At 36.3% G+C, this 27440-nt stretch overlaps 1 pseudogene; it reads left to right on the forward strand.

Annotated features, from left to right (window-relative positions):
- LOC140502612 (Golgi-associated PDZ and coiled-coil motif-containing protein pseudogene) overlaps nt 1–26055 on the forward strand; it is an 84824-nt pseudogene extending 58769 nt beyond the window's left edge.
- The last annotated feature ends 1385 nt before the right edge of the window (nt 26056–27440 follow it).

Consider the following 27440-nt stretch of genomic DNA (forward strand, 5'->3'; position numbering starts at 1 on the left):
GACTATTAGCCTACATATTAAATGTCTGTAAGTCTCCTACTTGAACTTCCAGGAGCCAAGATGGTGAAATGATCTGTAAGTGCTCTTAACCTCCCCTTGTTGACCCAGAAAAAACCCAAAGAATATTTCCCCAGAAGAAACCCTGGAATAGTGGGCTCAACCAAAGGGTTAAACAGTCTGTCAACTGAAGAGGCTAGGAAAATCGCAAGGGGGTGGGGATTCTCTCTTGCTGTGGCTGAAGAGACTTCCTGTGCTCTGGCTCAGGAGAGGAAACTTCCTGTGCCCAGACCAACCTCCCCCACATGTCACACAGTGAACTAAAGGATAACACTGAGGAAATTCGGAAAGACTTCAGTTGGCCTTTGCCCTGCTACACCAGTCAGTTCAGCACCAGGTAGGCTGTGGAAATCTAGCTTCTAGTTGAAAGAACCAGAGGCCACAGCATACAAAGCTTCAAGTTCTCAGCAAAAGAACTGTGGGACATAGCCCCCTGTGCCCCAGGAGCAGAGATCAAATTTAAAAACCAGGAAACAGACAATCATCATGAGAAAGAAGCAAACCACAAAAGGAAAGACCATAGAATCTTACTATGGGGAGAAGGACCAAAATATAAATATAAAAGACATCAGCATTGAGAATGTGCTCTCATCTAAAATCTCAGAAGGGAGTAAGAACTTGCCTCAAGTCCAAAGAATATTATAGGAAGATTTCAAAATGGATTCTAAAAGTCAGCTTAGAGAAGTAGAAGAAAAATTGGCAAATAATATTAAAAATGTAAAAAAAAATAATTCACTGAAGACTTTAAAAAGAAAATCAGACAAATGAATAAAGAGATACAAAATTAACTGGCACGATTGAACAAATGGGAAAGGAGAATCAAAAGTTAACTGAAGAAAACAATCTTTAATAATTAGAATTGGGCAAGTAGAAGCTAATGACACTATGAGACATCATGATTCAGTCAAACAGAATCTAAAAATTAAAAAAGAGAAGAAAATGTAAAATATCTCATTGGAAAAAAACATCTAACCTCGAAAATAGATCCAGGAGAGAAAATGTAAGAATTATTGGTCTCACCGACAGCCATGATGAAAAAAGAACCTAGACAATAACTTGCAAAAAAATCATGAAAGAAAACTCTCCTGAGGTCCTAGATCCACAGGGCAAAATACTCATAGAAAGAATCCACCAATCATGTCTTGAAAGACATCCCAAACTGAAAGCACCAAAGAATATTCTTCCCAAATTCCAGAACTATCAAGTTAAGAAGAACATACTGCAAGCAGCAAGAGGTAACAATTCAAATATCACAGAACTACACTCAGGATCACACAGGACTTGAAACATCTACATAGAAAGATCAGAGGGATTGGAATATGATTTTCTGTAAGGCAAAGTAGCTTAGACTGAAACCAAGAATCAGTTACTGAACAAAACTGAGCACAATATTTCAGGCAAGAAGATTGACATTCATTGAAATAAGGGATTTCCAGATTATCCTGATGAAAATACCAGAGCTCAATAATAAATTTGATCTTCAAATACAAGTGTCAAGAGAGGCATACAAAGGTAAATGGGGAAAAAAACAAAACAACAATATGTCATTCAATATGAGCAAACTGTTTACATCCCTATGAGGGAGGATGATACTTCTTAATGTTGAGAGCTGTATATTTCTTGTGATATTTGAAAGGGATATACATAGACAAAGGGACTGGATATAAATTAAGTGATGTGATGATAAAAATGTTATTTAAGTGTGTGAATGCATTATAATTGGAGATGTGAAAAGGACGAGACAGAAAAAGGTAAATGACATCACAGGAACAAGCCAAAAGCTTATTATAATAAAGGAAAAGCAGTAAAGGAGATGATCTCTGTTTGAGCTTTACTCTCATCTGATTTGGTTCAAGGAGGGAACAACATGCTCAGTCAAATATAGAAATCTAACTTGCCATATAGGCAGTAGGAGGGAAAATGGGAAAGAAAATGTATAGGAGGTTAAAAGGGAAGGAAGAAGCAGTAAGGGAAAGGGGGGATGAAAGAGAGGGGGCCTGATAGAAGGGAGGGAAAATTGAGGGAGGCAGTGGTCAAAAATTAAAACGCTGCTATGGAGGGGAAGGGAGGACAACTAAAAGCATAAACGAGGAAATAGAATGAAGAGCAAGACACAGATAGTAATTATGACGGTGAATGTGAATGGATTAACTTTCACATAAAACGGAGGCAGGAGCACAATGAATAAAAAACCATCATCCATCAATATGCTGTTTATAAGAAACACATTTGAAAAAGGGGCATAGACATAAGGTAAAGGTAAAACGTTGGAGCACAATATAGTATGCTTCAGCTGAGGGGCAATAAAACCAGAAGTAGCAATCCTGATCTCAGACAAAACAAAAGTAGAAATAGATCTAATCAAAAGAGATATGGACGGAAACTATATCCTGCTAAAAGGCACCACAGACAATGAAGGAATACTATTAATAAACATATATTCACCAAGTGGTATAGCATCCATATTCTTAGAAAAGAAGGTAAGGTCGTTGCAGGAAAAAATAGACAGCAAAACTATACTAGTGGGGGACCTCAACATCCCCCTCTCTGAACTTGATAAAACTAACCTCAAAATAAACAAGAAAGAAGTGAAGAAGGTGAATAGAACTCTGGAAAAGGCATATATGATACATCTATGGAGAAAACCGAATGGAGATAAAAAGGAATATTCCTTTTCCCAGCAATACCTGGCACATATATAAAAATTGACCATGTATTAGAGCATAAAAACCTCACAGTCCAGTGCTGAAAGGGACTGAATGAATAAAATAACCATGGAAAGATAGACCAAAAATTAATTGGAAGCTGATCTAATCCTAAAGAATGAGTGGATTAAACAACAAATCATAGAAACAATCAACAAGTTCATTCAAGAGAATGACAATAATCAGACAAACTATCAAAATTTAAGGGATCCTGCAAAAGCAGTTCTTTAGGGAAGTTTTATATCAATGAATACCTACATGAATAAAATAGATAAAGAGGCTATCCATGAATTGGGCATACAGCTGATAAAGGTAGAAAAAGAACAAACTGAACTTCTGTTTTCACATTACCTGTCACCCAGATACAACTCTGTGGTCATTGTTTTTCTTTGTTAGGTTTTGCTCATGTTGCTTCTCTTTCTCTGGCTTTTAATGTTGACTTCTATTGCTGAGGCACTGGGCATACTATACCAGGCTTTCTGTGCTAGGGACAAGGGTCCTGGTTATTGGTTTTGTGTGGTAAGGTCCCAGGTGCTGGCTTCAGGAGGCTGGCTACTTATCTGATGCTGAACAGGAGCTGGTGTTGGTGTCTTGTATGTACCAGGTGTTAGTACATTCCTGCTCCACCATCCTGGGACTCCGAATGTCCATCAGTTTGATGAAGTAGGGCTCGTCACTGGAGTGCCTCCCAACTTGTACTAGTCTCCTTCAGCCACAGGAAAAAGGACCAATTCCTTGATCATTGTAGCCTCTCCAGCTAAAAAAACGGCTGCACCACATCTTTCTGCTGACTCCACTGTTTGAGGAGATTTTTCTAGTGCAATATTCTCTCACTTTCTTAAGGTCAATAAGGGAAGATGACAGGAACTTACTGCTTACTCTGCTACCTTGGTCCAAGGAAGTTCTATTTCGTTGTTAAAGTTGTAATTTATTTCAAGAATTTTTTGTTGTTGATTCACTAAAATTCTCTAAATATGCCATCATATCATCTGAAAAGAGTGGTAGTTTTTACTCCTTATTTCCTCCTCCAGTTCCTTCAGGTTTTTTTATCTGCTATGCTATTGTAACAGAAAGCACTCTGACATGCACAGGGGAGCCTGCTATCACAGGTTCTTTGATCTGATTTTCTAAAAGGAAAGGCAACTTTTCTGGGGTTAACAATCACTTTAATCAAGCACATGCATTATTTACATAGTTCAGGGGAAAAAGTCAGCCACTGAACTTCAGAGTAAATGCAGAGAAAGCAAAATCAACAGAGAGAGCTTCCCAACTGTCTGATATAAGCAATACATATATAGTTATCAGAGAGGTAAACACCAGCATCTGGGTTTTCAAAGCCCAGGGTTGGGGGACGGGCACTTAGTGGCTTCCCAGAGTCTAATCTGGCCCACAAATTTTCTTGTAAAAGCTAAGAAGAAAAGTAAAGCCTCACTTGATAGCACTTAAATATTTTTTAGTGCCAGAGGGCATCATAACCTTTGAGAATCAATGTCTCATTAACAAAAGGTGTGGGCCTTCCTATGAATCCTCCCAGGCCCATTAATATATGGGGAAGATCTTCCCATTAAGAAGCAAAATTATATTAACAATAAGAAAAATATATCATCAATAGAGCTACTTGCTTCCAGTTTCTTGGAGAGTTTATCCCATTCATAATCGCAGTAATGATTATTGAGTATTTCCCTCCATTTTCTTTCCCCTGTGTTTACGCTTTTTAAAATCTCTCCTTTCACTCTGTTTCTCCTCACCACTCTTGCTTTTCACCACTCTTGCTTTTCATCACTGTCTACCTAAATCTGCCCTCTGTTCCATTGGTTCCTACCCCACTTTTCCTTTTACCTTCCCCTCCTACTTCTCTATAGGTTTCTTTTTCCAAGTATGTGTGTATGTTATTTGCTCTTGGAAATAAATTCAATGATTTTAAGGGTAATACAATGTTTATCCCCTCCCTTCTTTCCCTCTACTATATTAGGTCTTTTGAGACTCTTCATATGATAGTTACCCCATTCTGTATTCTTCCATACTCCTTTCCCAGCGCAATCAGCTTTTTCACCCCTTATTTTTTTATTTTTTTTATCTTCGCATCAATGTTAACTTATACCTGCAAGCTCTGTTTAAAGATACTTCTAACTGTCTTAACAGAAACACAGTTTTCAGATTTACAAACATCACCTTCCCATGTAGGGATGCCAATAGTTTAATCTCATTGAATACCATATTCTTCCACCCTGCCTTTCCAGTTTAACTTTTTTGACTCTTGAGTCATGTTTTGGAAGACTGAATTTTCTATTCAGCTCTGGTCTTTTCATTTTTTTTTATTTAATTGTTTTAAAAATATATTCATTTTATTAGTTTGTAGTGTTCTACAATAACTACCATACACTTAGATTTTTTTCCCCTGTACCTACCCTCCACAACCCCCCTCCCTCCCCAAGATGGCATACAATTCTGTATAGGATGTATACATAAATTCTTATTGAGCACATTTTCATTATACTCACACTGTGTAGAAGAACTAAAATAAATGGGAGAAATTATATCATAAACCAAAACATAATGCACACACACACACACACACACACACACACAAGATCTGCTAAATTCTGCCATTGAATTTCATAGTTCTTTCTCTGTATGTGGAAGCCATTTTGCTTTAGAAGACCATTGGGAATTTTTTAAAAAATTTTCTTGCATTGCTGTGAAGATCCAAATCTACCAGAAAAAAAACTCTCACACACTATGGCTGATCCTGTGCACAAAGTTCAACTGGTTCTTCTCTTTTCACTATGCATCAGATCATATAAGTCTTTCTAGGCCTCTGTGAAGTCTTCTTGTTCATCATTTCTTACGGTGCAACAGTATTTCATCATTTTCATATACCATAATTTATTCAGCCATCCTCCAATTGATGGGCATTCCCTTGATTTCCAGGTTGTGGCCACCACAAAGAGTGCTTCTATAAATATTTTTGTACATGTGGCACCCTTTCCTATTTTTAGGATCTCTTGGGGATACAATTTTGAAACAATACTGCTCGTTCAAAGGGCATGCACATTTTTGTCGCCCTTTAGGCATAGGTCCAATTTGTTCTCCAGAATGGTTGGATGAGGTCACAGTTACACCAACAATGCATCAGTGTTCCAACTCTCCCACATCCTCTCCAACATTTTTCATTTTCCTGTTCTGTTCTTTTTGTCAGTCTAATAGGTGGGATATGGTACCTCAGAGTTGTTTTGATTTGCATCTCTCCAGTCCAAAGTGACTGAGAGCATTTTTTATATGATTACAGATACCTTTAATTTCTTCTTCTGAAAATTACCTGTTCATATCCTTTGACCACTTATCAACTGAGGAATGACGTGTATTGTTGTACACTTGCCTCAGTTCTCTGTATATTCTAGAAATGAAGCCTTTATCCTCAAGATTAGCTGCAAAAATTCTTTTCCAGTGTACTACATCCTTCTGAATTTTGGTTGCATTGGGTTTGGTTGTGCAAAAACTTTTCAGTTTAATGTAATCAAAATTATGCATCTTACCCTATATAATACTTTCTATCTCTTCTTCAGTCAAAAATTCTTCCCTTCTCCATAAATCTGATAAATACACTATTCCTTGCTCCTCCAAGTTGTCCATTTTATCAGTCTTTATACCTAGATTGTGTACCCATTTGGATTTTATTCTTGTGTACGGTGTCAGGCATGGGTCTATGTCTAGTTTCTGCCACACTGTTATCCAATTTTCCCAGCAATTTTTGTTGAACAGTGAGTCCTTATCCCGAAACCTGGGGTCCTTGAATATATCAAAGAGTAGATTTCTGTATTCTTTGTCTACTGTGTCTTCAGTACCTAGCTTATTCCACTTCTCTACCCTTTTGTTTCTTAGGCAGTACCAAGTAGTTTTGATAATTGCTGCTTTATAATATAATGTGAGATCTGGTAGTGCTAGGCTACCTTCTCTAGCATTTCTTTTCATTCATCCCTTTGATATTCTAGACCTTTTCTTCTTCCAGATGAATTTTGATATTATTTTATCCAGCTCAAGAAAATACTTATCTGATAGTTTAATTGGTATGGCACTAAATAAGTAAATTAATTTAGGTTGAATTTTCATTTTTACTATATTTGCTCAGTCTACCCATGAGCAACTGATGTTTTTTGAGTTACTTAGATATGACTTTATTTGTGTGAAAAATATCTTGTAGTTGTGTTCATATAGTCCCTGGGTTTGTTTTGGCGGGTAAATTCCCAGATATTTTCTGGTGTCTACCCTAGCTTTAAATGGGATTTCTCTTTCTATCTCTTGCTGTTGGGCTTTGTTACTATTATATAGAAATGTAGAAGATTTGTGTGGGTTTATTTTGTAAACTGCAAATTTGCCAAAGTTCTTCCTTATTTCAAGTAGTTTTTTACTTAAATCTCTGGTATTTTCTAAGTATATCATGATATCACCTGCAAAGAGTGATAACTTATTTTCTTCTTTGCCTATTGTAATTCCCTCAGTTTCTTTATTTTGTCTAATTGCTACACCTAACATTTCTAGTACCATATTGAATAATAGCAGTGATAATCGACATCCCTCTTTCACCCCTGATCTTATTGGAAATGCATCCACCTTATCTCCATTGCATATAATGCTTGCTGATGGTTTTAGGTAGATACTGCTTGTTATATTATGGAAACTTCCCTTTATTCCTATGTTCTCCACTGTTTTTTAATAAGAATGGTTGTTGTATTTTGTCAAAAGTTTTTCTGCATCTATTGAGATAGCCATGTGTTTTTTGTTAGTTTTGTTATTGATATAACTGATAATGCTAATAGTTTTCCTAATACTGAACCAGCCCTGCATTTCTGGTGTCAATCTTACCTGCTCATAATGTATTATTCTCGTGATAAAACTCTGTATTCGTTTTGCTAAAATCTTATTCAAAATTTCTGCATCTATATTCATCAGAGAAATTGGTCTATAATTTTCTTTCTCTGTTTTGTCTCTTCCTGGTTTGGGTAGCAAAACCATATTTGTATCATAAAAAGAATTTGGGAGGACTCCTTTTTCCCCAGTTTTCAAAAATAGTATATATAGTATTGAAATTAACTGTTCTTTACATATTTGATACAATTCACTTGTGAATCCATCTGGCCATGGATATTTTTTCCTAGGGACTTCACTGATTGGTTGTTCAATTGTTTTTTCTGAGATGGGGCTGTTTAAGTATTCAACATCTTCTGTTAATCTGGGCAAATTGTATTTTTTAAAATACTCATCCACCTCATTTAGATTGTCTAATTTGTGGGCCTAAAGTTGGGGAAAGTGATTTCTAATTATTATTTTAATTTCCTTCTCATTGGAGGTGAGTTCACTCCTTTCATTTTTGATATTGGTAATTTGATTTTTTTCTTTCTTTTCTTTTAATCAAATCGATGAAATGTTTATTAATTTTATTAGTTTTTTTCTTAAAACTAACTATTGGCTTTATTTAATTAATTCAATAGATTTCTTAATTTCAATTTTATTTATCTCTCCTTTGATTTTCAGTATTTTTAATTTGGTATTTACTTGGGGATTTTCAATTAGTTCTTTTGCTAGCTTTTTCAGCTGCGTGCCCAAGTCATTGATCTCCTCTTTCTCTGTTTTATTCATGTAGACATTCAAAGGCATAAAACTTCCCCCAAGAACTGATTTTGCAGTGTCCCATAAGATTTGGTAAGTTTTCTGCTCTGGTATTTTCAAAAGAAAAGTTTGAAAGTCGTCCCCTAATTCATTAAATGTGCATTCCCCTCGCCCCTCTCTGAATGATTAGGATAAATTTTGTTGGGTAGTTGAATATTGATTGAAGTTTAAGCTCCTTTGCCTTCTGGAACATCAAGGACAATATTTCAAACATCTGATCCTTTAGTAAGAATGTAGTTAAATATAAATAATTTCTTCCTGATCTATTTTCCAGGTGTTTCTTTTGCCATGCCGTTGATTCATTTTTCATAAGGTTCTTTCTCAATTTTCATTTATTTTCCAATTTTTCTTTCCTCTCTTACTTGATTTTGAAAATTCTTTTAGAGTTCTTTCAAGATAATTTTTTGGGGCTTGAAACAGTAATTCCCTTTGAGATTTCACATGTAAGCATTTTAACATTCTTGTCCTCTTCAGAGTTTCTGTTTTCATCTTTCATGTCACCATAATAGCTTTCCATGCTAAACTCTCTCTCACTCACTTTTTTTTATTCATTTTAAAAGTTGAACTCTGCTCCTAGGGCGCTGGCTTTCTGTGCCCAGGCCCCTGTGACTTGCCTACTCTTCTAGTGGCCCAATCTAGTCATTCCTGTTTTGCTCTAGGTCCCAGAACTGATCATTTGCCTATTGTTCTGGGGCTAGCAACCTCATGGCCAGCCTGTTGTGCTACTAGCCTGATGACTCCAGAACACAGGGCTTTGGCTGATGATCTGTCCTATGGCTAAGAACCTCCTGCTGGCTTGCCTGGACATTGACTATATTGGATTATGTTCCCTTTAAAACTAAATGAGACAGACCTTTCTTGAAGTCTTTCTAAGTTATTGTGGCCTGTAAAATTATTTCTCTTCATATCCTTGTGGATTTTGTCATTCCAGAATTTGCATACAGCCCGAATTTAACATCAGTTCCAAAGGAGACTGGCAAGAGTTCAGGCAACTACCATTGTTATCTCCACCATCTTGGCTCTGTCTCTCTCACTCTCCACCAATATGTAAATTTAATAGAGATGCAATCTATGCCTTTATCTGGATCAATGTAATCAATTTTAATTTTATTGTCAGGTCTTGTTGACATCATTGAACTTGAATATGGATGTAAATTCATTGAAAATGGCATGACTTCACAAAATGAAAATAATCCTCCTCGATAAAAGAGAGATTTATCCCTCTGCAATAATGATTTGTAATTTCTTAATAAACTCCTTAATTCTTTTTGAATGAACTTCTCCTTTATTTCCTTAATAAGTGTCTTTAGACTTTGCATTCTGTAGCTGCTAATAATGAGTATTCAAGGACTTCTTATTGATTAAGAAAGACCTGTGCTTTATTTGTGTCGAAATTTTACCTAAGTTTCTTTGAAGATACTACATCAAGTTAAGATTATGCTAGAGGATAAGTGTGTTTGGATTCATCATATAAAAACAAATACATCATTGGCATGATGTTTCAAATGTAATTTTCCTTAAACTTTTGCTAAATAAATATACGATAAGTGACATTTGACACTAATATCCAGTGAATACAGTCTGACTTAACCTTTCAAAATAAATCTCCTTGTGAGATAAAGTATTTTTATTTCAAAGAAATTCTTATATTTGTAATTTTCTTGTTGAGAAAACAGATAGATTTAGGTAGAAGCACCTTTTCGGTATTTTAAGGAGCATCCTTGGTGATACTGTATCTCATGAAAAGTTTGCCTCTAAAAGAAGAAGGTCATTCTGTAGGGAATTTCGGATTATTCGTGATTTGTTGTTGCTTTTTACTCAAAATTTACCTCTGGGGAGATTTATTTCTTCTGATTTTTTCCACATTATAAGTGCTAGAAATGAAATATCCACATAATGAATTCTTTTCTCTATCATTATGAACAATAATATGCAACATTAGGGGAATGAAATGTGTCTTATGTTTTGTTATTAGCTTTCATTTGGATGTTCCCCAAATAATTTATATTTCAGTCATCCAGGGACGAGCACACATTCTCAAGCAGTACATTAGAGGTGCAGTCTCAAATAAATGACAGATGACTAATTTTTTAGTATAAATTATGTTATAAAAGTTATTACACGATGATTGCATCTCTAAATAGGTAAATTACACATGAACTGGCAAGAAAAAAACATTCTATTTTATGTGTTATATTTTTGAGATAGTGATACACAGTAACAGAATTCGAGGTACTGAGTTTATACTAAGTCTTTTTTTTTTTTTTAATCTTAGGTTAGGAGAATTTTAGAAATTCTGTAGAGGCTAATTAGAGACTGTTTAAAGAATATCGTTTTTAAAAATTCATCATGTCTTTGCATTCAACTATTGTACCTGAAAATGATGATTCCCCAAAATCCATGTTTGACTATGAGTAGAGATAATGGGATTTAGAGAGCATTTTATAAAACAATGTTTGTCTCAACTCAAAAAAGAATATGGGGGGGGGGGGGAACGAACCAAGATGACAGAGTAGAAGGAAAGACCTGTTCTAGCTCTACCCCCGATACCCCATAAAATACCTGTAAAAATCATTCTAAATGAATTCTAGAGCAGCAGAAGCCACAAAATGACAGAGTGAAACAGATTTCCTGCCCAAAACAGCCAGGAAGGGCAAGAGTGGAGGTCTGTTGTGTTAGTCACGGAGAAGATTGCAGACCAACCTCCACACAGCACAGAAAGAACTGGAGCAGGCTTCAGGGCCATGAATCACGAGTAGCAGCTGTGGTTCCCAGATTTCTCAACCCACAAATGCCAAAGATAGCTTCAAAGGTCAGTAAGAAAGCTTTTTCACCTAGGTACGAGGGGAGCATGGTCTGGCCCCAGTCTGGCCCCAAGGCAGCAGGAACTACTGAAATAGCAGCATCCACTTTTGGAGCCCTTGGCCTAAAGAGCTTGGGGGAATCCAAAAGATAATCTGAGTCTCACTCCTGAGTGGTGATCCTGGAGTGAGGAGGAGCACTGGCGTGGTGGAGGTGGTTTGGTGGAACCTTTGGAAAGGGTATCCTACTCACAGTTCCAGAGCAGAAAAGAGTGTTTGTGGTTGCTCACAGATCAGAGGATAGGCAAAGAGAGGACAAAACACCTCTTGTTTGATTGTATCACCTTGGAGGAAGTGAGACCTTACAGCTTAATACAGATATCTCAGTTACGCAAAATATTTGAAGCCTAGGATAATATACCCTCCACTTGACACAAGACTCAAAAATCAAGTAACTGACTAGGGAAATGCCCTCCAAAAGGGGAAAATAAGACTACAGAAGGTTATTTGCTGGGTTAAAAGATATTTTCTTCCTTCCTTTCGAGTGAGGAAGAATAAAGCACGCCATCAGAGGAAGACATCAAAGTCAAGGCTTCTACATGCAAAACCTACAAAAATATCCAATACTCACAGTCCATGGAAGATCTCAAAAAGGAATTTGAAAATCAAGAGCAAGAGCTGGAGAAAAGTTAGGAAGAGAAATGAGAGTGATGCAAGAAAATAATGGAAAGCAAGTAAATAACTTTCTAAAGGAGTCCGAAAAATGCTGAAGAAAATAACACCTTTAAAAACAGAATAGCCCAAATAGCAAAGGAGGTCTAAAAAGCTAGAAGAATGTTAAAAAATCAGAACTGGCCAAATGAAAAAGGAGGTTCAAAATTTAACTGAAGAAATTGGGTTTTCAAAAATTAAAATGGAGGAGATGAAAGCTAATAACTTTATGATAAACTAAGAAATTATAAAACAAAACCAAAACAATGATAAAATAGAAGACAATGTGAAACATCTCATTGGAGAAACAACTGATGTGGGAAAGAGATCCAAGAGAGACAATTTAAAAATTATTGGCCTACCTGAAAATCATGATCAAAGAAAGAGCCTAGACGTCATCTTCCAAGGAATAATCCAGGAAATCTTCCCTGATATTCTAGAATCAAAGGGTAAAATAGAAATGGAAAGAAATCACATATCACCTCCTGAAAGAGATCTGCAAAGAAAACTCCTAAGAATATTGCAGCCAAATTACAGAATTCCCAGGTCAAGGAGAAAATATTACAAGCAACCAGAAACAAACAGTTCAAGAATTATGGAAATACAATCAGGATAACACATGATTTAGGAGCTTCTGCACTAAAGGATCAAAGGGCTTGGAATATGATATTTCAGAGGTCAGAGGAGACAGAATTCAAACCAAGAATCACCTACCCACCAAAACTGAGTCTAATACTTCGGGAAAAAATATAATTTCAATGAAATAGAGAACTTCCAAGCATTCTTGTTGAAAAGACCAGAGCTGTATAGAAAAATTGACTTTCAAATATAAGAATCGAGAGAAACATGAAAAGGTAAATAGGATAGAGAAGCCTTAAGGAACTCATGAAAGTTGAACTGTTTACATTTCTACATGGAAATATGTTATTAGTAACTCATGAGACCTTTCTCAGTATTAGGGTAGTTCGAGGGAAGTGTATTGATATGTCTCTAGGTGTATACTATATGTGTGTAGGTATGTATATATACATGGGTTTCTGTGTGTGTGTACATATATTTGTGTGTGTGTGTGTGTATACACACAGACAGTGGGCACAAGGTGAGTTGAATTTGAAAGGAAAATACCTAAAAATAAAATTTATTGTTGAATGGAATGTACTAGGAGTAATATAAAGGGAGAGGTCAAATTTAACAAATCATCTCACATAAAAGAAGGAAGATAAAGCTTTTACAATGTATGGGAGGAGGAGGGAGAGGAAAGGAAATAAATAAACCTTACTGTTATGAGATTAGACTAAAAGAAGAATAACACACAATCAATTGGATATGGAAACCTATTTTACTCTGCAAGAAGTCGAAAGGGAAGGGGATAGGAGATGGATGATGTCAGAAGGGACACCAAATTCGGGAAAAGCATAATCAGAAACAAACACTGTCATGGGAGGACAGGTAATGGGAGATAGTGGAATAAATGAAAGACAGGATAGAACAGAATGAAATGTGTTTAGTTTTTTACAATATAACTTATGGAGATACTTTGCATCATTACACAGGTATGATCTATATTGAATCGCTTATTTTCTCAATGAGGATGGGGGATGGAGGGAGAGAATGTGGAACGCATAGCTTTAGTAATGAATGTTAAAATTTGTTTCAGCATGCAACTGAAAATTAAGTTATATAGGCAATGGTGTATTAAAACCTACTTTGACTTACAGGAAAATAGAGGGGACGGGGGATGAAAGAAGAGTGGATAATAGAAAGAAGGACAGACTGGAGAAAGGGGTGGATAGGGTACATGCTGTCCTGGGGTGAGGGGGTGGAAGAGACGGGTAGAAAATTTTGAATTCAAATTCTTGTGGAAGTAAATATTGTGAACTGAAAAAATAAATAAATTTTATATTAAAAAAAGAGAATACAGAAAATATGAGTGTGGGTATATTTCTTATTAAGAGCCAGAGTGAATTTGCCTTTATTTGTTTGGACTTTCCCAAGGTCTGCAATGGCTCTGATATTTCAGATGTCACTCCGTCCCTCTCTAAATCAAAATATACCAGATAAAATGAAATTTGATGTCATTTTGACCATGGTTCCTCAATGTCTGACTTTGAAAATAAACTTTTAACTCTATCTAAAGGAAAGAAAATCAATGTATACCAAATCAATTCCTTCTTAGCAACTCATAATTCTCTAGAAATGTTACTTACAGATGCCAAGATAATGACATTTCATTTTACATCTTTCCTTATGAACAAATGCTAAAAATGCAAATAAATAAATAGATAGAAGAAAGTAACTTGATTGACATTTCTAATCCTTTCTGAAAGATATTTCCAGATTTGAAATAATCACTTAGTCATGAGTCTGGATGACTACATATGTTTAATCATCAAATTAAACACACATTTCAAAATAAAAGTAATATGTGCAAATTTGTTTCATTTCTCCACCTACTCCTTCACGCAACATTTAGTAAAGAGCATCTATATTCTTTGAAAACATTAGATGAGGGAGATTGTTCACATAACCTTTGAATGTGTAATGATTACTATAAATGAATTACCACATAATAACAAAACTTAATCTTTCTCTTATTTTACTTCTTATTGTTGTTGCTGCTGTTGTTTGACAAGATTGATGAGATGGTCTAGCTCTGTGATTTTATGGGTGTAGGGCTCCCAGATTGGAAACTCCATCTGCAAGTGCATATAGTCAATTCAAATACAAGTTTTAATCTGAGAAAATTTCTCCTAATTTGAGAAAATTTAGGTGATTTATCTTGGGCGAAATATATAATGACTTTAGGCTTTCTGTCTCTGAGGTTGACTCTCTATACACTTTAATATATTTTCCTGACGTACCTCCTCAAAAACAGTCCTCAAAATTCTTCTTATGAATGTGGGTTGTCCTTAGAAGGATGAAATTATATACAGAATATATATACATATGTATATATATATATATATATATATATATATATATATATATATACACGTATATATGTATATATATATATATACACGTATATATATGTATATATATACATACATACATACATACATATATATATATATATATATGTATATATTGAACTCCTCACAATGCACCACCCAATTGTTAAGGTATAGGAATTAATAATAATCATTACATTTCCATGGAGATTCCAGGAAAATAAAGACAAAAATCTTATCTTGAAGAAAGTGGCTTAGTCTTAGTAACTCAGTGCATGTATATGTCAAAGCTTCAGGGACAGAAACTTAAGAAAAGGCTAAGAGAAGATACCTTCACGACAGATGGAAAAATCATTGTACCGTCCTTATGTAGGTGTATCCAAATAAAAAGATAAATGCTAGAGAATCTGGGTGCCAGGAAAAGTACCTAATTAGAGACACTTTTATATTTAAACACTCACGTCCAACTTTACTACTTAAGCTTGAATGATTTATATAATAATAATTATTTATAAATTACTACCTCTGAGGCACAATATGACTGGAGGTTAGTAAGATTTTAGTATTGAGTTAGGATTGCTCTCTTTTTATTTGTTTTCTTATCATCATGATAATCATCTTCTCCCTGCGTGTCTCTATCTGTCTGTCTCTGTCTCTGTCTGTCTTTTTCTCTTTCCCTCCCTCCCCCGTATAATTAATGTAATAGATACCGAGCTGATCTTGAAGCCCAGAAGAACAGGGTTCAAGTAACTTCTTTGACACATACTGGTTGTGTGACTCTGGAGAAGTAACTTAAAATCTCAATTATCAAGATCAACTTGCAAGAATGAAAGATTCAGAGAACATGTCAATCTGAATTTTGCTATTAAACTTCTTTACCTGGGAGTTCTTTATACACATGAAATTATAGGTCCATTCTCCATCCTTATAAATAAAACTATTAGTATGTTTAAAAAAGTTGATTTCAACTCGAAGTTAATAAATTGTGCTATAAAATTTGTAGCTTGGTTTTTCACTTAAGATTTTTTTTCTTTTGGTATGTAAAGTGATTTTTTTAACTGATTGATTAATTCTATTAGCATCCTCAGCGAGTGCTCTCTTGTGAACATACAGAAAATACCAGTTTGTGATGATTTATTAAGCAGATCAATGCATTTTAGTCATTAGCTGAATATATAATTGAGATCATATGTGGAATATAAGTGTCATGAGGTCAAGTACTATTTTGCTCTTGATCAGTGTGTCCTCAACACCTTGCCCAATTCTGTGCTTATATTAGTTGTTTCAAATTTACCTAGTGAAATCAAATAGGAACCAAAATCATCTACATTTCTCCAAGTTTTATAACAGATACAAAATGATCACATTGATTCCAATGCATTAGTCATACAAATATAGTTGTCTCTTATTCAAAATATTATAGTATTTTAGGAATGAAACTTGTAGAAATTATTGTGCAGAATGAATTTTCTTAGCTTCAGCTTTATGTACAGTGATGAAATACTTCATTATTTTTCATGAACTTTTATCACAAGAAAGGTATTTGAAATTATACACTAGGCACCACCAAATGGTCATCAGAATGACAAACCAACAGATGTAGACAGAGTATTTATTGATTCATCTATCTGTAAACACTAAATGTCTATTAGCAGGACTACAGGTAACTCCTCCATCCTGCCACTGCAGCTTAGAATCAGCATAGACAGAAATCTGCCTGATATGCGGGGAAAAATTTAATGAGGGTGAACAAAGAAAGTCAGGACATCTGGGACTGATGGAAAAGGGCAAATAACAATATCTTTTTCTTGGAAAGAGAGATAGATGTATGTTCTTGCATATTAAAATTCTGTATTCCCAGGAGAATTTGAATTCGAGCTGTGAATGTACAACTAGCTTGTTTCCCATGGCTGCTAGACTAACTTTTTGGGCTCCAAAAAGAATACAGATAAATTCAAGTGTTCTTCATCTTAGTTACAAAGCTCAAAAAGTCACAATGAATGAAATGTAGGGGACAAGCTTGAACAAATTATTCATCAAGTAAGACATAATATTTATAATTCTAATTATTAGTTAAAATGAATGTTCCTATTAGTGTAATGGGAAGTTGAGATGATCTTTGATGGAAAGAGGTTATGGAAGACATTTTTACCTTACACTTGGAATTTATAGCTGACTCAAAGATGTTATAGCAAAGAAAATTTATCATTGTGCATAGGTGGATAATACAGAGTTTTGCCAGAATCTCAGAAGTCAAGAAAATCAAACCCTTTCTAAATGAAGAATCCCATCTAAAGCAACACCCCTGCTAAACGGGTGTTTCAGCCTTTGCTTAAAGATCTAGAGTTACTGAGAATTTACCAGTTTCGGAGGTAGTGAATTCTATTTTTGAAAAAAAAACATACAACACACATTACTTTGAAATGTTTCTTTAAAATGAACTGAAATCTGCCTTCCCATAATTTTTGCATATTGGTTTCAATTCTACCCTCCATTATTAAAAAGTTGTTATAATCCGTAACCTACATAAAATATATAGTATTTTTTTATTTTAAATTTATTTATTTAACTTTTAACAGTCATTTTCACAAAATTTGGGGTTCCAAATTTTTCCCCCATTTCTCCCCTCTCCCCACCCCCAAACTCCGAGCATTCTAATTGCCCCCATCACCAATCTGCCCTCTCTTCTAACATCCCTCCCTTTCCTTGTTCCCATCTTCTCTTTTGTCTTGAAGGGCCAGATAACTTTCTATACCCCATTACCTGTATTTCTTACTTCCTAGTAGCAAGAACAATACTCTACAATTGTTACTAAAACCTTAACTCCAACTTCTCTTCATCCCTCCCTCCCCACCCTTTCCCTTTGAGAAGGCAAGCAATTCAATTTAGCCCATATCTGTTTAGTTTTGCAAATGACTTCCATAATAGTCGTGTTGTGTAAGACTCATTATATTTCCCTCCATCCTATACTGCCCCTCATTGCTTCTATTCTCTCTTTTTATCCTGTCCCTCCCCAAGAGTGTTGACCTCAAATTGCTACTTGCTCCCACTGCCCTCCCTTCCATCCTCCCCCCTCACCCTGCTTATCTCCTTCTCCCCCAGTTTCCTGTACTGTAAGATACATTTCCATACCAAAATGAGTGTATATTTTATTCCTTCCTTTAGTTGAATGTGATGAGAGTAAGCTTCATGTTTTTCTCTCTCCTCCCCTCTTTTACCTTCCACTGAAAAGTTTTTTGCTTGCCTATTTTATGAGAGATAATTTGCCCCATTCCATTTCTCCCTTTCTCCTCCCAATATATTTCTCTCTCACTGTTTAATTTCATTTTTTAAAGATGCGATCCCATCCTATTCAATTCACTCTGTGCTGTGTGTGTGTCTGTGTGTGTGTGTGTCTGTGTGTAATCCTACAAACTACTCAGATATTGAAAAGTTTCAAGAGTTACAAATATTGTCTTTCCATGTAGGAATGTAAACAGTTCAACTTTAGTAAGTCCCTTATGACTTCTCCTTGCTGTTCACCTTTTCATGGTTCTCTTCATTCTTGTGTTTGGAAGTCAAATTTTCTTTTCAGTTCTGGTCTTTTCATCAAGAATGCTTGAAAGTCCTCTATTTCACTGAAAGACCATTTTTCCCCTGAAGTATTATACTCAGTTTTGCTGGGTAGGTGATTCTTGGTTTTAGTCCTAGTTCCTTTGACTTCTGGAATATCATATTCCATGCCCTTTGATCCCTTAATGTAGAAGCTGTTAGATCTTGTGTTATCCTGATTGTATTTCCACAATACTTGAATTGTTTCTTTCTAGCTGCTTGCAATATTTTCTCCTTGACCTGGAAACTCTGGAATTTGGCCACAATGTTTCTAGGAGTTCCTCTTTTTGAATCTCTTTCAGGAGGTGATCAGTGGATTTTTTCAATATTTATTTTTCCCACTGGTTTTAGAATATCAGTGCAGTTTTCCTTGATAATTTCATGAAAGATGATGTCTAGGCTTTTTTTTTGGTCATGACTTTCAGGTAGTCCCATAATTTTTAAATTGTCTCTCCTGGATCTATTTCCCAGGTCAGTTGTTTTTCCAAAAAGATACTTCACATCATCTTCCATTTTTTTCATTCTTTTGGTTTTGTTTTGTGATTTCTTGGTTTCTCATAAAGTCATTAGCCTCCATCTGTTCCATTCTAATTTTGAAAGAACTATTTTCTTTAATGAGCTTTTTTACCTCTTTTTCCATTTGGCTAATTCTCCTTTTTAAAGCATTGTTCTCCTCATTGGCTTTTTGAACCTCTTTTGCCAATTGAGTTAGCCTATTTTTTCAAGGTGTTGTTATCTTCAGCATTTTTTTTTGGTCTCCTTTAGCAAAGTGTTTACCTGCTTTTCATGCTTTTCTTGCATCTCTCTCATTTCTCTTCCCAGTTTTTACTCCACCTCTCTAACTTGATTTTCGAAATCCTTTTTGAGCTCTTCCTTGGCCTTAGCTTACTGAATATTTATTTTGGCTCTTTGGGATACAGAATCCTTGACTTTTATGTCTTTCCCTGATGGTAAGCATTGTTTTTCCTCATCTGAAAGGATGGGAGGAGGTATCTGTCCATCAAGAAAGTAGCCTTCTATGGTCTTACTTTTTTTTCTCTTTTTTGGGTATTTTCTCAACTAGTTACTTGACTTTTGGCTCCTTTGTGAAGAGTAGGGTATACTCTGGGAATCTGTGATATCTCAGTTCCTCCAATGTGGCACGATCATGCATGTACTGGTCTGGACACAGAGAGTTATTTTTGTGCCCATAATCTTAGCGTTTACCTCTCCACAGCCACCTGGTCTCCAGTTCCTCCAAGGTAGCATTCAGGGCTGATTTTCAGAAAAGCTGTATGGGCAGGGCCGCCATTCAGTGTGAGACAAAGGCCAGCTAGGGCAGGGCCTCCACCCAGGGCTGAGGTAATACTCTGATATTCAGTGGCCCCAGGGGTTTTTACGCTCCAACAATGAATGCTGCTGTTGTTTGGCCTCCGTGGGCTGCTGCCTGCTGCAGGAGCTATGGGAAGTCCCTTCTCCCTTCCTGGCCAGCTCATAAAACCCTGTCACTGACCTTTCATGCCTGTGGGTTGAGGGATCTGAGGACCCGCTTCTGCGACTGGAGTTTCTGCCCCTGAGGTGTCCTCCTCCCAGAGTCTCCTTGTGCTGCTCCACGTGGCCAAGGCTGGGTTGGGCTCTGTGCTCCTCTCCAAGTCTAGCACAACTGTTGTTTCCCGTGGGCCTTTCAGGTCACCTTGGGCTGGAAATCTCCTCCACTCTATTGTTTTCCACATCTGCTGCTCCAGATTGTGTTGAGAGTCCTTCTTTACAGGTATTTTGTGGGCTGTGGGGGGAGAGCCTGTGTAAGAATGACTTTCTAGTCTACCATCTTGGAAGTAATCAAGTATTTCAAAAAATATATTATTCGTTTATATTAACATACCTTACTTTTTCAGTTTTGAGTTCCAGGTTCTCTCCCTTCTTCTCACTACTCTCCCCACTACTGAGAAGGCAAGCATTGTATCAATTATGAATGTGAAATTATGTGAAATATATTCCCATATTAACCATATCACCAAAAGGCAAAAAAAAGAGAGAGAGAGAGAGAGAGAGAGAGAGAGAGAGAGAGAGAGAGAGAGAGAGAGAGAGAGAAATTATACACAGAGTTCATTGGTTCTCTCTTGGGAGGTGGACATATTATTTTTTTCACCAAGAGCCTCCTGCATCATCTCTGATCATTGGCTTAATCAGGGCACCTAAGTCTTTCACAGTTGATCATTCTTGAAATATTATGGTGCATAATGATTATTCAGTTCTTCTAATGTTACATTGTATTAGTTCGTATAGGTCTTGCCATGCTTTTTTTTTTGTTTGTTTGGGTTTGGTTTATTTTCTGAAACCACTATCCTTATCATTACTCATTGCTAATAGTATTTGAACACAGCCATGTACTACTTTTTCAACCATTACACAACTGATGACCATTACGTCAATTTCCAATCCTTTGCCACCACAAAAACAGCTGCTATAGCATGCTCCCAGAGCACTCTTTCACGTCAGTTCCTCTCCTGAAGGCAGGTAACCAGGGTAGGTAGGAAAGGCAAGTTGGAGACCCTCAGGAGCACCATGTCTGTCAGCAGCTGGTGCTCAGTGCTCTCGAGTCCCCTGTGGGCACTCTGGGGTACCTATTGTGGCTCAGGGATGCCCCTCAGTTGTGGTATAGTGAAGTTCTGATGACAGGAGATGCTGTAGAACGCATCTGGCAAGGCCTTCATTGATGTGGACCAGCTCAAGGGTGAAATCAACCCAGTGCAAACTTACATCAGTTACAATGGACGCCAGAAGGCAATCAACCTAAGGTCCTGCTTCCTGCAGCTCTGCCAAAATCACAGACGGGTCCCAGATTAATCACAACTTTGAGCCAAGGTTGGTTGATCTGAAATATGACCTGACAGAGACCCAGGCTGAAAAAGTGGTATTAGAGAAAGAAGTTCTTGTTCAACTTTTTACTCTCTGTTTAGCTTCAGTTTCATGCCAAACCTCGACAGAGTTTGGATTTTGGTGCCAGTTAGGTAAAATTGGAGAGAGAGAACATGAAGCAAACACAGAAGAAAAAAAAAAGAAGTGGGGAGCCAAGATGGAGGAGTAGAAAGACGCAGATACAGTAGCTCTTACCCCACAGTCCATAAAATACTTGTAAAGAACTCTCAACAAATTCTAGAGCAGCAAAAGCCACAGAACAACAGAATGGAGGAGATTTCTGTCCCAGAAAGACCTAAAAAAACAACGGGAAAGGTCTGTTGCACCAGGCGAGGAGCAGAGCCCAGTTCAGTTTGGCCACATGGCACCAAGAGGAGCAGATTCAAGCAGGATTCAGGGACAGAATTTCCAGCATCAACTCAGATCCCTCAACCCACCAATACCAAAGGTCAATGAGAAGGTCTTTTCAGCTAGCTGAGAAGGGAGCAGGGTGTCTTCATAACTCATGCCTCCTCAGGTGGCAGCAGTAGAGAGAGCAGTGGACAGGAGTCTGAAAGCAGGCAGTAGCCCATATCCATTGTTGAAGGTCTCTTCCTAAAGCCCCAGAGGGAGCTGAGCCCTGTGTGGTGGCCGTGCCTCCACCTGAACAGCTGATATTAATCTCACATTGAATAGTGGCCCTGTCCCTGCCTAAAGACCCTGAGGCTTTGGAGCAGCTCTTCTGAATTTCAGCCTCTCAGTTCTAGCTTGGTAGAACTGGAATCGAGGTGGTGGTGGAGAGGAAACTCAGAAGTCAAGTAACTGGTGGGAAATACGACCAAAAAAAGGGAAAAAAAAAAAGGTCATAGAAGGTTACTTTCTTGGGGAACAGGTGCCTCCCCTTATCCTTTATGATGAGAAAGAACAAGGCATACTGTCAGAGGAAGTCAAGATCTCTGCCTCCAGGGCCTCCAAAGGGAACTTAAACTGAGCTCAAGCAATAGAAGACCTTAAAAAACAAGTTAGCAGCTTACTAAAGGAGAACCAAAAAAATGCTGAGGAAAATAACAGCTTTAAAAAGAGGCTAACTGAGTTGGAAAAGAGGTCCAAAAAGCCAATGAGGAGAAGTAGGTTTTAAAAAAAAAGAATTAGACTAATGGAGGAGAAAGTTCAAAACCTCACTGAACAAAATAATTCATTGAAAGAGAGAATTGAGTTCAGGGAAATGAATGACTATGAGTTAAACCAAGCAGTTAGTAAACAAAACCAAAAATTTGAGAAAATAGAAGAGAATGTGAAATATATCATTGGAAAAACAACTGACCTGGAAAATAGATCCAGGAGAAACAATTTAAAAATTGTGGGACTACCTGAAAACCATGATCAAAAAAAGCCTAGACATTAACTTCCATGAAATTATCAAGGAAAACTGCCCTTATATTCTAGAACCAGTGGGCAAAATAAATATTGAAAGAATCCAATGATCCCCTCCTGAAAGAGACCCAAACAGAGAAACTCCTAGGAATATTGTGGGCAAATTTCAAAGTTCCCAGAGCAAGTAGAAAATATTGCAAGCAGCTAGAAAAAAAAAACAATTTGAGTGTTGTGGAAATATAATCAGGATAACACAGGATCTGGCACCTTCAACATTAAGGGACTGAAGGGCTTAGAATTGGGTATTTCAGAGGTCAAAGAAACTGGGATTGGAACCAAGAATCACCTACCCAGTAAATCTGAGTATAATACTTCAAGGGAATAAATGGTCATTCAATGATACAGAGGACTTTCAATAATTCATACTGAGGAAAAGACCAGAACTGTATAGAAAATTTGATTTCTCAAGACAAGAATCAAGAGAAGCATGAAAAGGTAAACAGGAAAGAAAAATCATAAAAGACTTTCCAAAGCTAAACTGTTTACATTTCTCCATGGAAAGAAAATATTTATAACTCTTGAATCTTTTCTCAGTATGTGGATAGATGGAGAGATTTTGCACACATACACGCACACACGCACATACACATAGATAGAGAATACAAGGTGTGTGGAATCAGAAGACACGATATCCACACAAAAATAAAATAAAATAAAAATTAAGATGTGAAGGAGGAAAATACCGGGAATAGAAAAGGAGAAATCAAAGGGGGCAGGCTATAACTCATAAAAGAGATAAGAAAAATCTTGTTCAATGGAGGAGAAAAGGGAAAAAGGGAGAGGGGAAAAATGAAGCTACTCTCTCCGCATTTGGCTGAAGGAGAGAATTACATGCTCACTAAATTTGATATGAAAATTTACATCCCACCACTGGAAAGTAGGAGAGGAGGTGACAAGTGGGGTGATGGGAATGTTAGAAGGGAGGGCAAATGGGAGAAGGGAATCACTAGTAATAAACATTTTCAAGAAAGTACAAGGTCAATTGTGGGGGAAAAATAAGCGAAGACAGAGTGGGACAGAGGGCGATGTAATTAGCATTACACAACATGATCATTATGGAAGTCTTTTTCAAAACAACACATATTTAGTCTGTATTGAATTGCTTGCCTTCTCAGTGGAGCTGGGGAGGGAGGGAAGAGGAAGAGAAGTTGCAATTCAAAATATTAGCAACGAATTTTGAGAATTTTTATTGCATAAAATTGAGAAATAAGAAATATAGGGAATGGGATATAGAAATGTATCTTGCCCTACAAGAAGAGAGAGAAGATGAGGATAAGGGAAGAGTGGAGTGTGATAGAAGGGAGGGTACATTGAGGGAAGGAATAATCAGAATGCAAGGTATTAGGAAGCAGGGGTAGGGGAGTGATGAGGAGAAAAATGAGACATGTTGCAAAGTGAGATAAAAGCAATTAGTATTAAAACAATAGACTGAATTAATTACTGAGAATAAATCAATTACATCTTTAGTTTAGGGTAAAGAATTTTAGTTTAAATTTCCTAGAGGAAGGTAACCTAGGGTAAAATTTGGTATTGATGGAAAAGTTAAGGTTTTAATGGTAAATTTGATTTTATGATTGCTATTTAATAAGGAACTAGAACATGGATAGAAAGGCATGTAAGTCACTTAAGACTTGCCTCAAAAGATGTTCCATAGCCAAAGTGAAATTATAATCATATTTGAAATCTGGGTACTGGAACTTGCCATTTTTAGATGCTATGGGACTATTAAGTGACTGTTCTTCTGAGTCTAACACCAGGTATGGATAGCAAGAAAGGTGGTCTGAGCCTACAATCCATGATGCCAGTAAGCTGGTGAGATGTTGGTATGAACTACAAAAAGCGATCTCATGGGAAGGGGGGGGAAAGCTGCTGTTCAGCTTGGGCTGAGATAGGGTTCTTCTGAATCAATTTCCCCACTGACACCTGGCAGACTTTAAGCCTGACTGAATGTAAGTGGACATTCTAATCCTGCCTGGAACTGACATGAAGTTGGGGAGATAGTGTACTCCTGCAATGTCCCTACTCTTCGTGGCAATTTCCTGTAGTCTAAAGGTTTGTAAGCTTAATACCAGAACCATTAAATTGTAGATTATTGGTAGGGGAACATCCGAGGTTAAATTTAAAATTAAGCTATTAGGCATAGGACTTTAGATCAACAGCAATAAGTTAGGGTCTTTTAATTCTTAGTAATACCGTGGAGACAATTAGGGCAAGAGCTTGTGAATTTAGCAGCATAAATATTATTTGTTTCTCAGTTGATTAGTGTTTTAAAAAAAATCTTTTGTGGTCCATATTGTAAATGCTTTAAAAAGAAGTTTCGTGTGAACAAAAGTTTGAATTATTTTATCTGTTATAAACTGTGTTAAAAATGAAAAATAAAATTAAAAAAAATAAAAAATTAAAGAAGCTCAACTTCAAGCTGAGGTGAAGTTATTAAGAAAGAAAAATTAATCCTCTAGGAGACACAGCAATTTTCCAGGTGGAAGTTTATGGGGGAAGACTGGCAGCCAAGGACTTTGATAAAAATTGGCAAGAAGAGTCAAACAGATCCAGTTACTGAGTCAAGATATGAAGGGGACTGTTCGTGATAAACTTTAAAACCAATTAGAATATGAAATCCGCGTGAATTTTCACAAATCAGGTGTTAGAACTGGGACAGGATGTAGTGAAGTGAAAAGATCAATGCAAGCACCACCAGGACACGATCAGGAATCCCGAACTAAAAGACAAGATGTTGGTCCAATCAAAAAGTTTCTTCTCCTCAAAGACAATTATGAAGTAGTTGGCATTTAAATTATAAATGGAAAGAAACATGGTGTTCCAATTCTCGTGGCTGAAATCCATCCTGGACAACCTGCCCATCATTATGGAAGGCTGCGTTTTGCAGATCCCATTTTGGAAGGCAATGGTGTTAACCTAAGAGATGTTAAGCATAAAGAAGCTGTAACTATTCTTTCCCCACAAAGAGGAGCCACTGAGTTTGAATTAATTTATGCTGTTCCTAAGGTAGATTCTGATCATGAAAATGGGGAGTGTAAGAATGAGAGTGGACACTGTTTTATTTTATATCTTGAATTACAGGCAAGTGGAAATCCTGCTGCTAATCAGAATAGTGCAAGTGGGGACATAAAACTGTTACCAGGTTTAAATAAGGAGACAGTAATTGATGGACATGAGAGTGGAGACATGCGAAATTCAAGTGAAACTGCTCTTGATGACAATGCAACCAAGTTAGCCAAGCAAGAAGAATCTTTGCCATAAATGGTTTATTAAAATGACTTTTCTGTTTAAAAAAAAAAAAAAGAGCTGCAATAAATACTTTATACACATAATTCTTTTCTTCCCTTTTTCTTTGATATTTGTGGGGTGCAAACCTAGTAGTGGTATTATTGAATCATGAAATATTTACAATTTTATAGGCCTTTGGGCATAACTCAAAGATTGTTCTCTGGAATAGTTAGACTACTTCACTAGTACACCAACAGGTATTCAACCATCTAAATCAAGCATTTATCATTTCCAAGAAGTGTGAAGTGGTACCTCACAGCTGTTTTAACTTTCCTGTCTCCAACAATATTAATTCAGAACATTTTCATATGAATATAGATAACTTTGATTTCTTCTTCTGAAAACTTTTGACTTTTTATCAATGGATAAATGGCTCTTATTCATGCCATTTTACTTCATTTGATGTGTAATAAATTCTTTTCTAGTCTTTTACTGATCTTTGTGTGTGTGATTTTGCTTTGCATGAATCTCTTGTATAAAACACATTATTGGATTCTGGTTTCAAATCCATTTTTCTATCTGCTTTTATTTTATGGGATATCTCACCCCTTTCAAATTCATAGTTGTTTATTAACTTTATTTCTCTCCATTCTATTTTTTTTCTGTTTTTATTCTCTCTCTCAATCACGGATTTCAGGTAATCCAATAATTCTGTGTGTGTGTGTGTGTGTGTGTGTGTGTGTGTGTATCCATGATCTATTTTCCAAGTCAGCTGTTTTTTCTCAATTTTATAGTTCACATTTTCTTGTATTTTTTCATTCTTTGACTTTGTTTTATTGTTTCTATTAGCTTCAACTTGATTAATTCTGACGTAAGTGCATATTTTAATGCAATTTTGTACCTCTTTTTCAATTTGGTCAATTTTGATTTTAAACAAGTTCTGTTCTTCAGTGAATTTTGTGCCCCTTTTACCATTTGGCTAATTTTGTTATTTAATGTGTCATTTTCTTCCATATATTTTTGTCCTTCTTTAACAAGATATACAACATCTTTTCATAATTTTGTCTCATCACTCATTTCTTTTTTGAATTTTCTTTCACAATTCTTTGTCTTTCATTAACTCTTCTTTTAATGAATGACCTTCTTCTGAATGTCCTTGTAACAAATTAGCATGTTTAATTTCACCTTTGTTTGAATATGTTTTTAAATCATTGTCTTTTAAGTTTATTTCTTTTTTTCCCAAAAGTACCTTTGGATGGGTATTTCTTCTTTTGTTTGTGCTTGTTTTCCTATCTATTTCTTGACTTTGGACTTTATGTTAAAGTTGGGCTCTGCTGACCTGGGGATGGAAAGGCACTTTCCTGAGCTTCAGGTTTTGTATGTTGTTGTTTTCAGACTTAGTACTGAGGATGGGAGGG

Source organism: Notamacropus eugenii, chromosome 4 (assembly GCF_028372415.1).
Source record: "Notamacropus eugenii isolate mMacEug1 chromosome 4, mMacEug1.pri_v2, whole genome shotgun sequence".
Classification (NCBI taxonomy): Eukaryota; Metazoa; Chordata; class Mammalia; order Diprotodontia; family Macropodidae; genus Notamacropus; species Notamacropus eugenii.